Source organism: Aplidium turbinatum, chromosome 3, assembly GCF_918807975.1.
Source record: "Aplidium turbinatum chromosome 3, kaAplTurb1.1, whole genome shotgun sequence".
Lineage (NCBI taxonomy): Eukaryota > Metazoa > Chordata > Ascidiacea > Aplousobranchia > Polyclinidae > Aplidium > Aplidium turbinatum.
Genome location: NC_137474.1, coordinates 8642760 through 8657512, shown reverse-complemented (window position 1 = coordinate 8657512; position 14753 = coordinate 8642760).

The window sequence follows — 14753 nt, the reverse complement described above, 5'->3', positions numbered from 1 at the left end:
AAACGTAAACGGTATTTCTACAAACACCAATGACAAAAGTTACATTGTTTTGACCAAGCCATTATTCTTGCAATCTTTAAGTGATATTATATCAACAAAAATAATTTCCAAGTTAGTTACATTTAGCAAAATGGTGAACATGATAAGATACATATGGGTTTAAACTGAACATAACTAAAACAGGAGGTTCTATGTCTCAATTTCCTGCTTGTGTGTTGAGTTGTATGTTAGTTAATGTTAATATCACAGAGTAGTGCAGTTGTTGTAAGCATCATAAAACAAAACCGTAAATGTTATTCCTACATGACAAGCTTAAAGTTAGGTCATTGTGACCAAGCTATTATTCTTACAACCATTAAATGATATTATATCAACAAAATTAATTTTCCAGATTAGTTACATTTATGAAACATGACCATAAGGTTTTAGTTAAAACCAATGTTTTAGCGAAACGTAGACCTAACGTAATAAAGGTTTACCAAAACCAAAATAAACCGAAACGAAGATTAACTGAAATGAAGATGACAAAATGCAGTATTATTAAGCTTTTGAACAACTCATAGATAACACTGGTCTACACAAAATTTCAGGTTTGGGTTTTGACAACTCATAGATAATAATAACATATATATATAACCAACTAAGAAGCGGCTAAGCACGCCTTTGACCAGTTACCTTACAAAAAACTAAAAGCAAGTCACTGATGAAAAGAGCCAAAATGTAACGAAATTCACTAACCTATACAAATCAAAAAAGCACTGAAACCTCATTGATTTACAAAGATCTGGAATCGAGCCGATAGACTTACCTACCAGAATCAATACTGAAAACTCTATTCTTACAAGCAAAACACCTTTGCGAAAAAACATGGCTACACCCAAACCGACAAAAAATTAACAAAACTTTTATAAAATTAACTTAATTAAACTCCGCATATTAGCCGATCTGTAAACTTTACGGCAGTGGTCCCCAGCTGTGTGTTAACAGTTATAAAATTTAAACAGCATTATGATGATAAATCAAGAATGACTTTGTTAACTTTAATTTCAGGTTGAAAAGTTGCTTTGTGAATTACTAAAAATATGTTGGTTATGTTTTAAAGTATTTTCAGTGTCATATCTTAAAGTTATTGCAACCACCTTATCTCTCTCAAAAATTATGATGCATTTGGATTGCATAAACCACAGTTTCGACGTCATCTTTTGTTGTTGTTGCGTCCATAAATTGCTTGTTTGTTGCTTGAAAAATACGCTCACAGTATTGTCCCAAAAAATACTCTTGCAATGCGCAGGAAGTTCAAATGTCCAATGTGTGAGGACTTCAAAAAATATGCTCACAATATTCTCATAAAAAATACGCTCACAATGCGCAGGAAGTTCTAATGTCCAATGTGTGAGGGCTTGAAAAAATACGCTCACAGTAGTGTCCCAGAAAAATATCCTCACAATATTGTCCCAGAAAAATATCCTCACAATATTGTCCCAGAAAAATATCCTCACAATATTGTCCCAGAAAAATATTCTGGACCCATAAAATTGTGCACACAATATGGTAGCAACTGAACGTAATACACTACTGAAGTAGGCTACTGTGGCGAATGAAGCTAATCAGGCTCCACAAGCGCAGGTTGGTGAATTACTTGATCACACAAACTTCAGTGAAACGTGTTTTGAAACAATCAGCATCACTACTGCTACGATTTAAGTTGGTTCATCTATTCATTTAGCCACTGCAACTGGTGTTAGCCAACAAAGCAGTGCTGAAAAGCTTTTGAGAAAATGCGAATCCTTGATCTCGCCATTCAAGAAACGCAAGAAAAGGTAGATTGTGAATTAATACATTTTAACAGAGGTAGGCATCCTCTACTTTGAGAGTAGGGTGCTGCCGCGACTCGGAGTTAAAGTAACGCGCTACCGCTACCCACTACCAGTCGATAAATGCAGCTCGCTACCGCTATTGCTATTCGGACCAAAAGTAGCGCTCTCCGCTTCTCTTGCTTGTTTTGTTCTAAATTGACACTAGGAAGCACTATTTTACTACCTAGTGAATTCAAAGCGATCCTGAAAACCAACCACATCATTCTTTTACACTGCCATTTTAACGTCGTTATAAATAACATGTTTTAGATGAATTCATTACGCATCTTTCAAATACACAAGCATTTTAATATGCGAGTCACTAAGTCCTGCCCACTTTGGCTTTAGCACGTCTTTACCAACCGAGAAAAGTCTCCCCATCGCATCACTGGAAAAAGTGGAGTGTTATACATAAAACAGACATTTTAACTCGCTATTAGGAAAGGATCAATCCTCGCTATTGGGAAAGCATTCTTCCTCGGAGTCAGGACTGGTGTTGGTGTGACTCTTGTTGGTATCAACGTGGCTTTATGTTTCAATAGTAGAATGACTTCTGCCTTGATTTTTATGCATTGTTTCCATGAAAAATCTCCAAAAACTAGTTATTTTTTTTTACTTCAAATTGAAAGCTAACAGGTAGCACGAGTGCGACTGAAAGAAATGTAGTGCCTTTCCGCTATTGTTACATTGAAAAAAAGTAGCTCTGCTACTGCTTACCTCTGTACACTAATACCACCAACATTGGACGTAGCACTGCGCTATAATATTTATGTGTTCAATAGATTACTGTAAGAGAAGGGGGGATAAGCTAGCTTTTTTTTAATTCAACTTTTGCCCTGATTGTATGATACAACAGTATAAGCTATGTTCTTAGATCTCTTGTAAAAAAATTAAAATTTTTGTCCAAAGAAACTAATTTAATATTGCAACATATAGCATGATTACCATGGCTACCAAGGATTACCATGGATTACCAAGACCATGGCTACCTAAAGATACTCTCTAGGACTAGGTGACTCTTTTGACCAGTGGACCATCTAGCTAGGGGGGCTTCTGACTAGTGTACCCTCTGAAGGTTGGTCGGTCACTCCAATGGTCATGGTGTCATCATACATCTCCAAATGTTACAAAATAAAATCATTTCCATGAATATGACAAATTTTCAAACACTATTGGCTCATAAGGTCTTTATAAAACGGTAACAGGAAGAGAAAATTGGGCCAAAAAGCCAATACTATGAGAAAAAATTTCATGCAAAAATCTCAAAAACCTGATGTGATGGGTAAAATCTGATGTGATTTTTGAAATCAGCAGCCTCAATTTACCCCAAATCACATCTTACATTCCAGACACAAATTTTTTTATCTTTTTTGTTGGCCTGTGTAATAGTGAGAATCTACTTCACACGATCAGTAAAATGTAACCTCACTATAGATAGGTTAGGTCCTACAACAGAAGGCGTAGATGGACTTCACTGAATCTATTAACAAAAACGTCCACGTCTATTTTCTCGGTCATTTCCTTTTCAAACGCCAACAGAACCAAGTTCACCTAGAACATAGACCTGTGTGTAGGCTAGACTTGTCTATCCGAGATAAGACCGAGAAGCCACTCTCACAAACCGCACTACTGGACCCTAGTCACGAATGACATTCAGGAATGCCAGTCGTTGATTGCACAGTTCTTTCAGTACTATATTGGAATCCTAGTGTTCTGCAACTTCCACATGGTCATGTAGGAACTGTTTTGCGACTTGCAATTCTGCTTCTGATGGAATATCTGTTTAGTTACGCCCCTCTTAGTTACGGGCCTGCACCTTAGTGGAGCCTGTCTGACCACTTAACCCTATTCGGACTAACGGGTGGACGGGTTCCGTCCATACCTAAAACTTTCATCGATTACATAAAAGTTACTGGCTCAAATTAGCTGAAGTTTTATGACTTTTCCTAAAAATTATTCATCTTTGTTTTAGTAATAAAATTACATTTTTATGTGGTATAGTTTTTTAGTTATCAGCAGTTTTTGACACCCTACTCCTAAAATTGCCAGGTCATCTGAAAAATTTTATCATCTTGTACAAGCAAGTTAGCAAACATTTGTATTGTTTTGTGCCTTCCAAGATTTACTGCGTGACCTACATGACTACTGACCATTTCGGATTACATGCATGACTGGACCGTGTGCCTTTTACGAAGATATTAACGATTTCAGGAGATTATGACGGAGACATCAGAAAAATTTAAAAAAAAATGACTACTTTTAGCAAAAAAGCAATATCAAATAACTGGTAGAGTATGTGTGTCCACTTAAAATTTTAACCAGTTTGTCAATAATTTTGTTTCAACTTTGCGAAAATAGCAACCTTGTAACGTTTTTATATCAAAAGTTATTAGCAAATGAAAGTGTGGATGGAATAAGTCCACACGTCAGGCCATTACCTCACAAAAATAGCTTAGTCCGAATACGGTTAACACTTAGGTCCTGGGCCCATTGCCCTTTGTCATGTTCTGTCGCTTAGTTCTATTTTGACATGCTATCTATACACAGTTCATTTTGTACGTAATACTTTAGCCATTCGACTCTCTAACTTGCCTTTGCTTTTACGCATTGTCTCTCATCATTATTTTGTCATAGTAGCTAGGTTCCTGTAGCTTGGTTTCAATTTTGCGTAGCCTATAATTTTTTACGCAGTATTGTACAAGTTAGTCTTGGCCAGTGATTGGCAGTAGCGTAGCCATGAATTTTGAAAGGGGATTTTCGTCGGTGTTTTCGCCTAAAACGACACCCAGCGGCGGGGGTCTGGGAGGTCTCCCCCATAAAATTTTGAAAAATTACTTTGACTTTGGTGCATTCTGAGAGTATTTTCAACAAAAATGTGGGTATGAATATTCCTGTAAAATGGTGCAGTCAGGTGGCATAGCAAAAGAATAAGATCATGTTTTCTTCGCCATTTTTCGTAAATAAAGCTAAGTCTCTATGTTTTCTTGTTGCTAATTCCTGGCTGAGATGTTTAAATGTTTGGTATTGGCAAAACTCGCTCTTTTAATGCAGTTTTGTTTAAAATTAGGCAAGTTTTTTTTTAGACTGAAAGCATCATTCCCAAGCATAAAGAGACTGAAAGCATCATTCTCAATATCGTGACGTCACACGCGTGCCAAAGGGGGTTTGTAAACCCCAAACCCCCCTGGCTACGCCACTGGCCATTGACATCCCAGACGTCTTCATGAAATCCCAGTATGGTTTTACTTTAGACTTTATCCATTTCTTTCTCACTATAATAGGCTTACAGAACACTATGCTACATTGGCATACCTGGGGTGGGGTAGGTGGATTGGGCCATGTATTTCGTATTGGCTTAGTGTATAAAACAAGATTGTTAATTGCTTTGACAGTGCAATCCTAAACATATTAAATGCCTTAATCTACGTCGTTAACTACTAAAACATTTTAAGGGGGGGGGGCATGGCCCAATGCCTCCCCCACCTGCGTACGCTAGTGGTCTTGGCCAGTATCTTAGTTTGGCTACTACAGATTCTTTTATTTATTTATTTATTCAGTTAGCCTACAGTTTAGGTAATACTTTCGTATGTTTGCTTTTAAGGCACTAATAATGCTCTACAGTAGTAGAGCTAAATGCATATGCCATAAATAAGGCTCTGCTGATTCTTCATGCATTTTTAATCAAAAAAATACTGAACTGATACTTGATGGAGAATCGCTGGCCTGCTGCTTCTTAGTCAGGAGATCCCCTATCCTGGAACTCAATAAATATATTGTATTGACTACACGGGTTGCTGGAAACAGTGAAGTTAATTTTAAGCCGCTCGCCATTACCGCAAACACTTAACTGAAAAAGCTCAACATAGTTGAACTTGAAAAATATGAAAATGCAACTAATCGTCTTTCAATTCAACTATACGTAAAAGACAAACTTTATCGACTTGAAATGGTAAAGCAAACAATGTACTCTTTGATATAATTTAATGCAACGGTTGTGATGTTGCGACCGTGAAATATTTTAAACTGATTGTCCTGCTTTGGTATCATGCACGTTATAAATAACGTCCGCATTTTGTCGCTTCTACCTTTTTCTAGACCTCTAATTTGTTTGTCATATATTGTTTTTTCGTTGTGATGGTCAGAAATAAAAACAAACTGAACTAAACTGTTAGGAAGAAAGCATTGATAACATGCAACATAATTCCCGATTCTTTTATTGCCAAGAAATATAATCGATATACTGTATTCGGCAATTTCCTCATCTCCAGATTGTCGTGCATCATTATTTTATGCAATGAACTTGATCAAGAACAAATTTTTAAAAGCAAACTAGTTGACGAATAATTCAAATATTTGTTTGTCGGGCAAAAGTAACTAATTATAGGATTATAGGTGCCCGGTAGGCTATTTAACACTTTACATGTAAAATACAGTCCTTCAGTTTCATTGATACGCTCTCACATTTGATAACGGTATTGCTTAGTTTGACTGTTTTAACAAAAAAAATAAATAAAGAACCCATATGAAACAACTGGAAAAGTATTGGCCCACATCAGGACTACAGACAACTATCTTACGTTACATAGAATCCAATCTTCTTTAACATTCAACACTTTAAAAATTTAAATTCAAGTAAAGGCAATCAAGTTTAATTATTCAAAAAATGACTCAGGTATGAAAGTGACTTTCTGTCTGTCATATCTCTTGCCCTTTCTCTGGGTTTGTAACCTACAAACCGTAGTTGGAGTCATTCAGGTTGGGAGACAAGACGTCTTTCAAAAATAGCAAAAACAGTTCTTCGAATAAACAACAGAGCTTGTGCTTTCAGTAAACGTTGATGATGAGAGTTGCTGAAATCAAACTCGAGGTACAAACTTTCATAACAAACAATAACTAAAAGCATGTCTAAGAGTGATGTATGAAGCTTTGTGTACAACACTTTCTAAATGTGGTACAAGTGTCAAAGTGTGTGGCTCACGTTTTTAACTTTTTAAAAAGCGCAAACGCGTTTGAAAAGTTCATGAATGTCACGTCATGCCCAAGATTTGTTTTTTAGAGACTTTTTCTATCATCCAACAAAATACTAGTTACTTTTACAGTTGAGAAGGAGCGATCTTCCTGACGTCAGCACTACCTGACTACTCACTATAATAGAACAGCGAGCATTGTGTTTCGCTTACCATACCGGTGTAGCCTCCACACTAGCCATCAAGTTTCCAATCAATTGAATTCTTACCTTTGTGGATTTTGTGGAAAGGTAAGAATTCAATTGACTGGCAAAAGCAGCGGTTGAGAACTATGTGGCAAGAACTAATGGTGCGGTGCTGATGAGCCCAGCCTCATGGACGAAACACGTGTCTATCGCTGAGTTCTTGTTACACTCGACTGCCGAGAAACACAGTTACTTTTTATTCGAAAAATATACTAATTCAAAATAATTTATCATCTCTGCCTATATCGCCACTTATGTTTAATTGTAGCCGAAATTTCTTAAAAGAACGAACCTTTAGAAAAACCAAAAGAAGGGTTTTAGTTAAATCGTAGTAGCCTACTCTGTAGCTTTCAAAAGTTTAAATTTCAAAAGGCAAATCCAGCCGAACTCCTTCTGTTAGAGTTTAGAAATTTCTGGCTTTGCTAGAGAGCGTGACTCTTGGCTGCCAACTTGCCAAGTTCGTAGCGTTTCTGGTGTTTTTTTTTAGTTAGTTGGTTTTGAATTTTATCCTCGGACTGACAAAGCCTGGATAGGTTATTCCTGGCCGTTTTGCATACTTGTAGAGCAGGGGTTCTTAACCTTTTTTGTCTCATTTACCCCTTGCCGAATGAAAAAAGTAAAATTTACTCCCACCGTTTTGATGGCCCCTTGTGATGTCATCGTGTCCAGTCAACCATGAGAACAAATGAAAAACATCATTTTTGTCTGGATTTCCTTGGCAAATATCAAAAACAAGCTGTTTATTTGCCGAAGACACGATTGTTCTTGACGGGGTCATGTGAAAAAAATAATGTCTTGGAACAGTCGTTGAAAGAGCTACTCGCATGTCGTCTTTGGGAACTAAGCGAGATCGATGTTTTGTTTTAATAGTCAACAATGAAGAGAACCCTGCTTCACATAGATAAGTAGATGGAAAAGGTATAATAACTTCAAATGCACGCTTAGTCAGCATAGGAAACTCTTCGACTAATCCACACCAAATCTTGGAAAAGTCACCATTGCACGATAAGAGTTTGGAACAAAGCGTTGTTGAACATTGAAGATCAATCAATTCATCTCTGCAAAGATCACCTTCAGCAATACTTTCTAACTTGGCTTCAAAGGGATGAGTTATCCAAAGAGCAGTAGCCTACTGTTAAAACTTTCACCTTCGAAGTAACCGTCAAAGTTCTTTTTTAAAGCGGCAAGGTGCTGGCATATTTCGACTTCGAGGTCAGAAATCTTGATGCGACTTCTACTGACTTTCCAATCATCAAATGTTGGAAAATTTGCGTAAATTCCTTTTTGAACTCTTCTATTCCATAGATCTAATTTTGTCTGAAAGCCTTAATTTATGATTCAGTAAATTTACCCCCTCGGTAGATGAAATTTACCCCCAGGGGGTAAATTTACCCCCGGTTAAGAACCCCTGTTGTAGAGGATTTTGACGCAGGGCCGGTTACCGAGATTGATAGTGTGAAGTTTTCCGATTGTTGAAATATTGTTCTCGGGGAATTATTCCATCCACTAGGTGCGGCTGAATGGAGAGCAGCCCTGAAATGCGTTGCTCAAGTGCACCCCGAAAGCCGAACCAGCGTCGCGTGATCTTGAGCCGGGCGCGTAACCACTCAATTAATAGGGCTACCTATAGGATGAAATAATCTCCTGGCAGCAACTTTCCAAAAGGTAGCCTACCATTAAAAAATCTCCTTTGAGCAATGGTTTGACAAATCAGAGCGGTGCTAATCAGTGGAAAGTTGCTTCCCGGCAACAACTCTTCAACAATTGGAAACTTCACTCTGTCAATCTCGAAAACCGGTCCTGTGTCAAAAGCTTCTACAACAGTGGTTCTTCATCGGGGAAGCACACCCCTCTTGGGTGGTGTCAACTACTTTTAATAGGGGGCGCCAGTTGCAATGATATTTAATCCTTTTGCAGTGGTTTCAATTGACTAAACTATTTCTTTGCTTTTTATATTTTTGGAAAACTGGGGGTCACTGACAGGGCTGTGTAATTGTGTATACACTGAGAAATTATTGCAATTGTTAATACTCATTACATAATTTAACACAAAGCTTCAGCATCCAAAATTTTGCCTCCAGCAAAGCAATGAAGGGTATCTTGAACTTGATTATCATGGTAGTCAACTTTACAACAGCAGAAGGCTTTATAATAGGCTGGAGGTCTTTGCAAATGCTTTTTCAACCTGTGTCTTCAGTAAGTTGGACGCTGCACTCACAAATGGTAACTTTTGAGTAAATGAACGAATATTCAAATATTAACTGTGCTAGAATCCACGTGTCTTTGCTTCTTTTTCTAGGGCAGTTGCTGTCAAGGCCAAGAACAGGCTGAGAGTTGAAGACTTTATCAACGTTGCACAATTTCTGTGAAGTTGAACTTGCATTAAAAATTGCTTAAAGTCAATTTCAAGTAGCCTACTTCACTAATATGTAACTTAACAAACAAAATCAAAATTACTTTTGGTGTTACAGTTCTTCAAAACCGGCGAGGAATCGCAGAATATGTAATTATTGTTAAAGGGAGGCATGTCAGAAAAAAGTTAAGAGCCACTGCTCTACAAGTACGCGAAACTACCAGGAATGACCTATCAAGGTTTTGTCAGTTCGAAGATAAAGATTCAAAACCAACCACGTGATAAGATTGATGACATGTTGCACGAATGATTGTGACGAGTTTAAAAATTTAAAAACTGCCGCAAGTTGGTGCTAAAGAGATTTGGTATTTGCAAAATATTGCTATCGCCGACATCTCACTGCCCTGTGGCTATGAGTGACTGCTTTGCAATTTGTCTTAGCAACATTGCATGTTGACGATGTTATTTTTTAGACACTAGTCACCGAAAACGTCTAAATCAACTAAATCAAACTAATTTGAGCCATATGATATCTGTTTTTAATCTATACAGACTAAAAAGCAAAAGATGATTGTACCTGCTCGTAAGTATTAGCCTACACCAGGAGTATCCAAACTTTTTACGGACCAAATTTGATAATGTGGAAGTGCTCGCGGCCACCAGTCTCAGACAGTAGTGTTTTTGAGTAAAGAAAGATGCATTTAGCAATACTGTATTAACTATTTCATGCAATTTTCATACAACAAAGCAATATGCAGGTTTAAGTATTTTGTTGTATAATACATGTCATGAGATAATAAGTTAGGCTGTTCAAGTTATCTGCTTTTTTATCACCAATTAATACACCCAGAAACTTTGTGAAACACAACTGTGTTAGTGTCAAGGATGAAACTGACGTCTTGCTTTCTATACCCAGATCAAGTCTGGTTCGAAGTTACTGGTAGACAAGCGTAAAGTAGCACGAAGGTGGGAGTCGCTCAGCTTTGATCACAAGCTGTTCATGTTGAAGTTTATAACCGAGAACGTCTGCTCACACAAAATAATGTTGAACCGAACGTATTTAACATTTCTTTTGTAAACTTTTGCATTTCTGGAAATTTGTTTTTATCCAGTTGCTGATAAAAAGGCACGAGAGAAAGATGTTGCTGTGGACTTCGCAGAGAATTAGCTCAATTAACAGCAGTCATTAAATTTGCCAGCAAGAATGAAAGTTCGACTGTATGTATCACTTATTATTGCACTCTTTGTCAATAATACTGTAGTTGATTTCGCAATTATGACGCAACAATGGTTCTAACTTTTCTCACCTGGCTGTGTCTGTGGAAAAATACTGTATTACCGTCTTTCTCAAATTTTTTTTATTTTTTATTTTGAATGGAAGTTGAACTTGAACGATTTCTGTGTATCTGTAGCCCAAAAGTAACACATTGTGCAACTACAGCTGCGAGCCGTACAAAAACGTATCGCAAGCCGGACTATAGACAGCCCTGGCCTACACCGTCCAAAATACGCAAGCAAACCGTCCAGCATCCAAAATATGTCTGAGACAGAGTACAGTCAGGGGCGCCGGAACGATTTTTGATTGGGGGGCAGCATTATGAAAAAAGGGCACTTTTGTTGCTAAAAGGCTAACTTTTTTTGAAATTTTAAGATAAGATATAGCGATAATGCTCTTCTATCAGCTCACCATCGAGTAATGATACAAGTGTCCGATATACAAAGAAGGGCATCATGCTACGTTATAATGATGTAACCTACTGCGTTGCAAAATTTTGTGCCGTGAATATTATTTTGAGGCAAAAAATGAAATATTATAATTAAGCTAAAAGCGAATAGCAAAAATTGTTATATTGCAAAATGTGCAGTCTTACATGACCTTAAAAGGGCACCATTGCCCCCCTTGCCCCTCCTTTCACAGACAAATTGAGGCCAGGGGGGCATCCGCCCCGCTTCCGGCGCCCCTGCGTACAGTACAGTGTGCATCCAATGAGAGAGTGCCAAAAACAGTAGCCTTAAAAAGGCGGAGAAGGTCGTCGAGTCTGCACTGTCTCATTCAAACATTCATACAAAAGCAAGTATTGCGTTTTTAAATAGCAAATTGACACAAAAAGAAGATTTGATTCTTTTACTAACAATCCGCTGTTTGAGATTGAAGAAACATTAAAGGTTTTTCATACTTACTGTAGCCTACCTTCAAGTAATGAATTTGAGCAAATTTGATTTTAATTGTAGTTTTAATTTTAACTATAATTTTAGCAAGCTTAATTTTATTTGTTTCGTAAAGTGGCAGCATAAGAAAACGTAGTCATAAGAAAACGCAGTCGAAAAACAAAACTTAAGGGTGCACTACTATTTAAAAATCAATTTTTTAATAATTTTTGTGTTTTGATCGATTTAGGACGAAAATTTGATGCTGATTCCAAATATGTGATTAGTTTATTAAAATTTCTACTCCTTCTTGTCCAAAATTGCCATTTACTGGAAGCACTTTTGAAAAACAGAGCTAATTTTTCACAGAATATTTCAAATCCAGCAAGAAAATATGCTCCCTTTCACCAAGCTATATATAACTATTGCAAACAGGAAAACAGCTTGAAATAAGTGGAAATTGGTGATAAGAAATTGCTGATATTGTGATAAAAACAAAGCTTATTTTGACTTAGGACAAAGCATGAGTGAAAGCAGAGAGGGGTTTTGAGAGTTGTTGCTGGTGTGCAGTAGGTGTACTGGTGTAGGTTAGTTTTTGACAAGTCTATGCAGTGTCTGTTCTTTCTTGCATGATGCTTGAAATAACTTAGGGTATTATATATGGTCTTCACATCTTCATTTTATCAATTTTCAGCTAGCTCTAACAATGCCTAAAAAGAATAAATCCAATAAGTCTAAAGTAAAGGTACCGCAAAACAGCTTCGGGCCAGCTGATGATACCTATTCAGCTGCAAGCAGTCCCAGCTGATACCTCTGAATATATTGTGGTCTGTGATAGACAAAGATGATAGTGAAATGGATTGGAATATGTGCCAACTCCAACTGTATCTGAAAGAAAGCTGCAAGCTAGTTTCATTTCTGAAGAAGACTGTGTAGATGAGATGGATAATGCAAGTTGTCGGAGCACTGGATTTCATTTGATTGACCTTCGGAAGCAATGTCTCAGTTACATATGTGTAAAAGTGGTAAGTAACATAGATACATTTTTTTTACAAATAGAATACATACTTTTATAAATCCAGCAGTATGATAGGTGTAGTACGGTATTTTCTATCTTTGTTTATGATCATTATAATACATAGACAACCATAATAATAGATATAATATGTTATTTAGATTTAGCAATCGATATGCTGGTACATATAGTAACCTTACATTTTGTTCAGTTTTAATTTTTATTCTTTTGTGACATGTTATTCTTATTTAGGCTCCATGGCAGTCATAGATGAAAGAAATACAATGGACTATCTTGTCAATTGGCATTCCAGTGCACTAAGTGTGGACGATAAACAATAATCTCCACTTCAAAAAGAAACAAACTTTCACATGAAGTGAATTACGTGCCTCTCTAGCCATGTCAGAGTTGGGTTTTGGACAAGAAGCATTTACAACAATTAGATGTATGTTTGGAATGCCTCCTCCATTCCTACAAAGCAGTTGGGAGATGCAAAACAAAAACTAATCACATGCCCTTGAAGGCTCTGCAGAAGAACAGTACACCGCTGCTAGTACAAAATTACGGCGGTGCTTGCAGGAAAATAGATACTCTGATAATATTGATATTAAGATAATAATCACATATAAATGCTTGATGAAGTGGAGTTTCTTCTCTCTTCATTATTCTATGCTACCACTGCTAGTATTTGCTCATTATCATTTAGTCAATAGCCATCAGTCAACTTAACTCTTGGCTATGATTCTGCTTTTGGTGTGCTGGGCGTTTTTGCTGTTTTTCTCGAAATCGATATTTTTGGTCTTCAATTTCTAACTCCTCCTCAGGTAGTTATCCGATTTTGCTAAAATTTCGTACAAATGTTATTTAGGGTGTCTACAGTAAAGCTATGGGGCATTTTCTTAAAATTTTGCTTGTGTAAGTTTTTATGGCCAATAGTAAGCTCAAATTTGAAAAATTGAAGTGCTCTTGTGAAAAAGACTGTATTTTTTGTTTGGAGGGTTTTTTCTAAAAATGCCCCCATAGGGTTGTTGACATAGGTTAATAATATTATTTCACCAAGTATGGAATAAATATCTCCTAGGCCATTTGAGTTTTTAGATATTTTGTTGATGCGCTGCAAAAATTTTTGTATTTGTTTAAGCTTGTGTATCTTTAGTTCTTCTATCTTGATCTTGAAATAGATATCATAATTGGAAAGATAATTTCTTGTGCTTTCCAGCAATGTATAGTTTGCAGGGGTTTGCATGTATCTCTTTCAAGTTATTAACACTTATGCAAACTTCGGTATAATTTTTTTTCTAAATAGTAGTGCACCCTTAAACAAGCAATGAAATTAATCAAATAAAAATTAAGCAGGTACATGTAGTATGTCTCAACTTCTGGTCTGTTTTAATAAAATTTTGTAGTCCAATTCTTAGGCGACTAACCAAACGTTCCAATTTTGAAGCCAGAATCGCACACCTCATTTGAACATTCAAAATTGCCAGAGTGAAGCTGTAAAAGATCCCTTTTCTATTTCTGTCTAAAAACTAACAATAAATATTTTCCTTGTCAAACCATAAAATAAGAATCAAACAGTTAGACATACGCAAGCCTAATATCATTTTCAATGTTTATAAATTAAACAGATACAAATTTGTTATGATTGGACATAAACTGTTGTAGTTCATTTTGGTCTCATGTTTCAAGGTACGAGATTAAAACATTTCCGAGGGAAGGGGGCAAAACAAATTACTTGAATCAGCACGATTTCTTTGAAATAGCTCAAATCATCTATCAGCTACTAAATCAAATCGGCGATCTCATTTCATCTACATCTGTGGTTTCTAACCGGGGTGCTATTTGCAATGCTCTTGCGCAGTGATTCTCAACCTTTTTGTTTTGGTAGCCCTCTTTTAGTACCTTCGAAGCGGTCGCGGACCCTTAAAAAAATTTATCTGAAATTTAGTATATCGCTTCTCCAATAATCGAACCAAATGTTTCATAAGTTTCGAACGACACACTGAGAAGAATTTGCTAAACTCGCGACGAACTTATGATGATTGAAGGCATTGACGAAATTATGTTATGAGCTTTATGTTGGCACACAGCATCAAAAATCAGTAATCTAAATGTTGATTGGATGTTTTTCTATAAATGTTATCAAAAATCAATAGAATTTTGCCACCT